General features: G+C 39.7%; 1 pseudogene; it reads left to right on the top strand.

The window, feature by feature from the left end:
- The first annotated feature begins 275 nt into the window (after positions 1-275).
- LOC147618684 (uncharacterized) lies at positions 276-6116 on the top strand (annotated as a pseudogene).
- The last annotated feature ends 1569 nt before the right edge of the window (positions 6117-7685 follow it).

Raw genomic sequence — 7685 nt, 5'->3', positions numbered from 1 at the left:
GAGCTGAGACAAGCGGAGGGGGAGGAGGGGGGGAGAAGGGGGTGGGGAAGGAGACGCTGAAAATGCGGGAGCAGGAACGGGAGGAGGCAAGGGTGGAAGCGAGGCGGGAGGGGGGGACGGGGGAGGGGGGGGTGGAGGTGGAGGTGGAGGTGGAGGTGGAGATGGAGGTGGAGGTGGAGGTGGAGGTGAAGGGGGGACGCTGGCATCTCCTAATCCTCAGACTATGCTGGGGTCTCCTCCTGGAGGGGAGCAAAGCTGTTCCTCACTGGAACCCAATGATACTGAGGCTGTGTCTGCTGTTGGCTGCTGCTACGTCGGTCTCTGGGCATGCTGCTGTGGCTGTCTCCCTCTACGGCACCCCTCTCGAGACTGCCAATCAGAGGTCTCTGTGTGGGCTGAGCAGGTGTCCAGGAGGCTGCCTGCCGAGCTGCATCTGTGGACAGGCCATCAGAGGTCTGCTGCTGCGGTGAAGGTCGAGGTCTCCTGCGAGGGCAACAATAGGCCTTGGCTAGGTGGATGACCTGCCTGCATATAAAACACTAGTTCGGGAGCCTTGAAAACTCCACTCTCTGATTGATCCATCCCCTCCCTATCCTAGGTAACTGAATGACCTTCGGAAGGGAGGAGATGTCAGGAACTAAAACTCCGAAGGAAGGCCAGCTGCTCTAGCCACCATTGAAGCTGCTGTGGGGCCAGTCTCAAGCACCAAGCCCACCAATGATCCTATCCTGGAAAGGAGTAGAAGGTACTCACAGTAGCGAAGTCCAAGAAAGCAAACTGTGGAATGGAATGGGCGCTCTCCCTGCTCGGCCCCACTGCTGGGTTGACACCATGCTACCAATGTCTGAAGAAGGCCCGAGCGCCCCTGATGTCAAGGGGACTCATGGCTAGGACCTGGGCCATGCTCTGTGTGTTGTCTCGAACTCAATCTGGTAGTGTCCGTGGCCCAGTAACTGGACGCCGAGGATCTTGCCCACATTTGCAAGAAGGCAGGCCTGGAGAAGATCCTGGATCTCCCCTTTGCTGGGGCGGGTGCCAACTATACGGCAGATGGTGGAATGTACTTGGAGGCGTTCCACCTCTACGGCGAGGCTTGCTTCCTCTTCTGGCGAAAGAGAAAGCCTTAAGGGGGTATCCTCAGGGGGGGCGGGCAAGGGGACTATGGAAGAGTCCCTCTGAGGTGAGGCGGGAGGGGCCTCCATCAGAGTCTGAAGAAAGTCGAGTCGAGGGCGAAGCGGAGACGGAGGATCTTGCAAGAACCAAGCTACACGAAAACGGGGGAAGCGCGGAGCGGGGAGAGAAAGACCGAAAGCGAGGGGGGAGGGGCGAATGACAGAGGAGAGAAAAAGGGGGGGGAAGGCGAGGGGAAGCAGGGAGGGAGTGAGAGCAGGCAGCAGGAAGGGCACGCGAACTCGAGAGCTTTTGCTTTCTTTTCATGTCTTCTAAAATTAGATAAAAAGCAAATCCTTTTTTGCATGAAGGTCTATTCTAATGGTTTTCATTGAGTTTGGGTTATTGTAGAACACAGCCTGCCAAAGTCGTGTATTGTGGAATACAACTCAAGTGTAGACAGAAGTTATATTCCAAAATATAACTTGATGAAGCTGTGTATTCTGGAATACAACTCAAGTGTAGAAAGAAGTTGTATTCTAGAATATAGCTTATTGAAGCTCTGTATTCTAGAATACAACTCAAGTGTAGAGAGAAGTATTCCAGTATACAGCTTGGTGAAGCTGTGTATTTTGGAAAAAAAACTCAAGTGCACAGAGAGAAGTTGTATTCTAGAATGTAGCTTGTTGAAGCTGTGTATTCTGGAATAGAATCTCAAGTATAGAGAAAAATTATATTTTTGAATACAGCTTGTTATTCTGGAATACAACTCAAGTGTTGAGAGAAGTTGTATTCCAAAATACAACTTGTATAAGCAATGGATTCTGGAATACAACCTCAAAGTGCATGTGTTAAATTTTAAAAAATGTGACTTCAAGCGTTGTATCTAGAATACAAACTACTTAATACAAAAGAAACATGGCAACTTATCAATTTTTGTGTTGTATTCCAGAATACAACACAAGAATTAGCTTTTTTTAAAATGAAGTCACTATAATTTTCAAAAATTATTGACTAAATCTTGATTTTATAAAATATTATTTTTTCAATCTCTTTTTTTCTTTATTTACATATGAAATCTTCTTTTTGGTATTTTTGTGTATTTAAAAGACAAAAAATTCTTTTAAAAAAATATATTTTAAAAAAAAGTCTATTTTTAAAATCACTTACCTCCTTAGATAATTTTTTTGTTTTTCTTCCTTGCCATAATTTCCTCATAGCAAACTTTGAACCAAATGACGATGAAAGAAAAATTCAAAATTGTAGCAAATAACAAAGTAATCAAGAAAATGCATACCTTACAGAATTAAACTCAAGAAAAATGCTCCAAATTCAAAAAAATGCTCTTGTGGCTCTCTTAGCAGCAGGCAGCAGACCCTTGGAATGTGTGTCTAAAAAGAACTTCCTCTCATCTTTTAAGTCTCATTTTTTACAATAATTAATAATTTTTAATATTTAAATTAATTTTATTATTTTTGAATCCAACCATTAAAAGTAAGTTATTTGGATTTGAGATTACACTCCACTTTGTAGCTTAGACCATTGTTTTGTAGAGAAACTTAGAGGTTTGATGTTCCTAGTCATGGCAGGGCAACAAAATTCTCTCTCAAGCTTGTTTTGCTCTTTTCAAGTGCCTATATCCGTACTCACTCCTAAAAGTCAAAGCCAATCTATCAGTGATGATGATGTTACAAGTCCACTATTTGCTAATTTATCAAATTTTGATACCGATGTTCTAGTTTCTCCATCATTAGTTCAGCCTATTCGTGTGGAGACAACCGCTCCCTTCTTGAGAAGAAAAGACAAGTTTTTGCATCGCAATGCATTGAGAGAGACATGTAGGATTTATTGTTTTAAAAAAAACTGCTTGAGGACACTTGGATTCAGAAAAATTAAGCAGGAACGTGAAAACTTCTTTGCTTTAAAACGTGCTCAAAAGAATATAGCATTACATGGTTTTTTATTAAGGTCTGGAGAGAAAATAAAATATACAATTTTTGGCACGATTGTGTCTCGAAAGTGTTTTCTTCAAGTGTTTTGTTTAAGCAATCAACGGATGTAAAAGAAAAAGCAGTTGCAACGGGTGGAAGAAGATTCACGGTACTCATTTAGTACACAACGTGACACTCCTCACAGCAGTGTTTTCTCAAGAGCTGGATGGAATGATTTGTCACTTACAATGGTGAGCGCATGCCAAATTCAAAATTCACCCATTTGCCTGATAATTTTACAAAGGGAGAAGTTTACAACCTCTACGTGGAAACGTTGAAAGGAAGGAACATGTCATTTCTTTCATTAACTTCATTTCTTCGAGTTTGGAGGTAATATTTTGCTGATGTGAAAATTCCCAAGAAAACTAGAATGGGGGTTAGTTAATTTATGCAGAGCTCAAAGCCAAAAGAGATGTTGCAAAGACATTTGAAGAAAAAGGTATGTTTGATTTGTGTTTTTTGTACGTTTTAATTTATGAATGAGAACCAAGTATAATTTAAACTAGCTTTACATTGTTTTGAGTTTTCAGGTCCTATTCTACAAGCACTTAAAGCTCATCGAGAACAACAAAGTACAGAGCGTCAAAAGCTAGCAAAGCATCAAAAGAAGTGCCTTGAGAAAAAAGAAATGTATTTGGGATTAGTCATAGATGGAATGGATCAAAAGAAGACGTTGATACCCATTTTATGCGTGCTCTAAAGAATTTGAAGGAAGAGAATTTCATACAACTACACATTGTTGGAACCCTCATCTTTAACGGCATCATGAGTGACGTCGAAAGTTTTTATAAACTTTCCAAATTTATACGACGACCCTAACTTGACCATCACCATAATTCAGAAAATAGTAAGTGAATGGCAAGGAGAATTACCTGGCACACTTTATGTGTAGCTAGATAATACGGCAAGGGAAAACAAAAATCAAATAGTGCTTTCTTATTGAGTATGTTGGTGTAGTAGAAAGTTTTCAAAAAGGTCAAACTTGGATTTTTGTTGGTGGGTCACACTCATGATCAAATTAATCAGATGTTTCGCAAGTTTTCAGTCAAACTTGCTTAGAAAAGTGCATTTGACCTTCCAGAGGTGTGCACAATTCTTAGAGAAGCTTATGATCTTGCGCCAGAAATTCATGTTTTGAAAGGCACCTACGATTTTAGAGAGTTTGCAAAACAGGTGGAGATTTTGCAAGCCCTGCATTCGCTCAGCTTAATGACCATAGTTTCCAACATCAATTCAAAATAAAGGAAAAAAAAGCTGAAACACGTTTGTGGTGTAAGAAGTACTCTAACTCAGAGGCATGGCATCCTCAGTATGGTTTGAAGTTTTTACTTAGTGTCCCAGAATGACAAATTCTTCGGGCAGCAAAAATGCTTTTGGCATCAAGCATTGAAGCAACAAAAGCTCAAAAAGAAAAGCGAGCCATTAATTATCATCAATGTTTTGATAGAAATTAAAGAGACCATACAATCAGCACATGTGTATTTTCTAACTTGCTCACTTGGATGGTGGAATACATTTTTTCATGAGCAAGAAATCTTGATTGAGGAAGTTCAAAGCAATTCAAGATCACTGATGAACCTGGAGCCCTTTCTTTGGAGGATACAAGAACTTGAAGACCGTGATGATAATATTCAAATGCCAAATCAACAAACATAATTGCCTGAAGAATTTCAAACATTGGTGTATATGGGGAGACTCCTGAAGCGTATGTTGGTGCTAGAAGGACTAGTCAATGACGGGTGCAAGAGAAGGAAATGTGGGAAGGAAATATTGAGGAGCTCATTGTAGGTGCAATGATTGCAGTGTTAGCAACAGATGATGAAATCGGATGTCCTTTTTGGTTGGCAAAGGTACAAGGTCAATGGAGATGATGCATTATCAGGAAAATATTATCCAGAGATGATTCGAGTAAATAAAAAGGGAAAGAAAGCAAATCGTAGTCAACGTCCCATGGATAGCCTAAGCATGGAGGATGTGGAAGTTCTTGTTTATGGTTTTACCTTGAAAAAGTTGGTTCATCTACGAGAACAAACCAAAAAATCTTTTCTAGAGAAAGTGAAAGATTTAACACGAGAGGCATAAGACCTCTCATTGTAACCAATTTTGTGGACATTATTATTTTATTGCAAATTGAGTATTTTTTTTTCGGACAACCTGACCCAATTGAAGAAGCATTGAAAGCAGAGGCCAGCACTTCATTGTATGATGGATCCCGAATATCAAAGCTTAAAACCTATCTTGCATTATTGAATCTACAATCCATTTATGGGTGGAGTGATAAAAATGTTACTAAATTGTTTAGGTATGTATTTCATGCTCCTATCTAAGTAATTTGAAACAATGTTGTGTTCTTACCATGATCTTCAATGTCTTTGTAGACTATTAAAGGATACTTTTTTACCAGTGAGAAATAAGATGCCATCTTCAAGAGATGAGGCTAAGAAAATCTTACGGAGCTTAGGAATGGACTAAAATTGCATCCATGTATGTCCCAATGATTGCATCTTGTTTCGAAATGAATATGCAGAACTAGATAAGTGTTCCAAGTGTGGTTCAGATAGCTACCGATAAGATGTACAAGGAGCCACTACCCCAATGAAAACACTGAGACACTTTCCAATAATCCCTCACATTCAACACATGTTTAAGTGCAAGTCTATTTCTAAGCTAATGACATGCCATTCAAATAACCGTTCCACGGATCGTGTATTACGCATTCCTGTTGATTGTGCTGCTTGGAATCATATAGAGGATTAATGGCACGAATTTAAGAGAGAACCATTTGGGTTTCGCTCTACATCTTGGAGTACATGGCCAATAGTTTTGGTAAATTATAATATTCCTCCTTGGCTATCAATCAAAAAAAGGACATCTTCTATTGGCCTTGTTAGTCCGTGGCAAAAGTACAAGGCTAAGAATATGGATGTGTTCTTATGACCACTTGTGGATGAGCTTCAAGTTTTATGGGATGGAATCCCCATTTATGATATGACCAAGCCTCGAAATATACATTAGGCATACATTAAGGGAATTTTAATGTGGACAATGCATGACTTTCATGGCGATGGAGAGCGCTCAGGTAATGTACGTTTTCTTAATAGAACTATATGTTTTCTTAATAAAAATGTATGTTCTAATCAAAATTTTCTCAATGATTCGTAGGGCTTGTGACTAGTGGATAACATGCTTCTCCCATTTGCAGACCAATGTTGAATGCAAGGAGATCAAAAGCCTTAAAGAAGATGATATATCAAGGACATAAAATCTTTCTCCCTTAACTAGATCATTACTTTAGAGAAGGATCGCTTGGACGACCACCAAGGACAATAAAAGCAAGCGATTGGAAAGCACTATCGTTAGAGGTTAGGGGTACATATTTGCCATTTGGTATGAAAAGGCTTTCTATTCTTCACGACCTACCATATTGGGATGATTTATTGATTAATCACCTCTTAGATCCCATGCACATCTTCAAAAATGTAGGGAGTCTAATATGGGATCATCATTTTGGGGCGAAGGATAGTAGATCTACACATGAAGACCTTAGGGAACCCAACATCAAGGAAAGATATTGGGCAAGAGTACATGGAGATGGGAGGATTGAATTACCTAAGGTCTCTTGGATCCTTACCAAAAAGGAACAGAAAAGGGTGAAGGGGGTTATTTCATCGTTTCGTACTCCTACATACAAGTTCTACAAAGGCTCAGGAAGGAGAAACTGTATTGTAAATTATCTAAGTGTGATTTCTTTAAAAAGTAATTGTTATACTTGGGTCATAAGATCTTTTAAGATGGCTTAAGTATAAACTTGGATCGCATCCAAAAGGTTTTGGGATGGCTAGTTCCACACACGATCAAGAAGTTAAGATCTTTCTTAGGTCTCATGGTATTTCTTTGAAAATCTGTTAAGGATTATTCAAAGTTTACAGTGCCTTTTACCAACCTTCTTAAGGGTAAAAATAAGAAGTCTAATTCTCTGATTGAGTGGAATGAGAAGCTACAGGAAACTTTCGATACTTTGAAATATAAAGTTCAAGATGCTTCTTTGTTAGCCTTACTACTAGATCCTAGCAGGCCTTACATTGTTAAGACTAATGCTAGTGATTTTGCAGTAGGCGCAACTTTGTTCCCGGATGAGAAGCCTATGGCCCTTGAGAGTAAGAAACTCAACAATGCACAGACTAGGTACCCACTTCAGGAGAAAAAGCTATATGCAATCATTTATGCTTTTAAAGGCATGTAGACAATATCTCTATAGATCTCAGTTTATGGTCTTGACAGATCCTCAGTCTTTGCAGCTCATTTGTGATCAACCGGACTTGAAAGGTAGGGAGGCCATATGGGCCGAATTGATGCAGGACTTTGATTTCATGATTAAATATAGAAAAGGTAGGTTGGCTAGCATTGCTCATGCGTTGAGTCAAATTGGTGAAGTTAATGAGCTTAGCTTCACGGAAGTTACTTCCAACTTATACGATTCGCTCAAGGAAAAATGTAGTATAGATATTTTATTTGGAAAATATTGATATTTGAAAAAATCAGGGTCCAACTTTGAGGTAGATCAAAACCTGGTGAATCAACGAA

This window comes from Cibotium barometz, chromosome 34 (genome assembly GCF_041138505.1).
Source record: "Cibotium barometz isolate CiBa-2024 chromosome 34, ASM4113850v1, whole genome shotgun sequence".
In the NCBI taxonomy this organism is placed as follows: Eukaryota; Viridiplantae; Streptophyta; class Polypodiopsida; order Cyatheales; family Cibotiaceae; genus Cibotium; species Cibotium barometz.
Note: the sequence above shows the minus strand (reverse complement) of the source record. Positions and strands in the feature narration are given on the sequence as shown.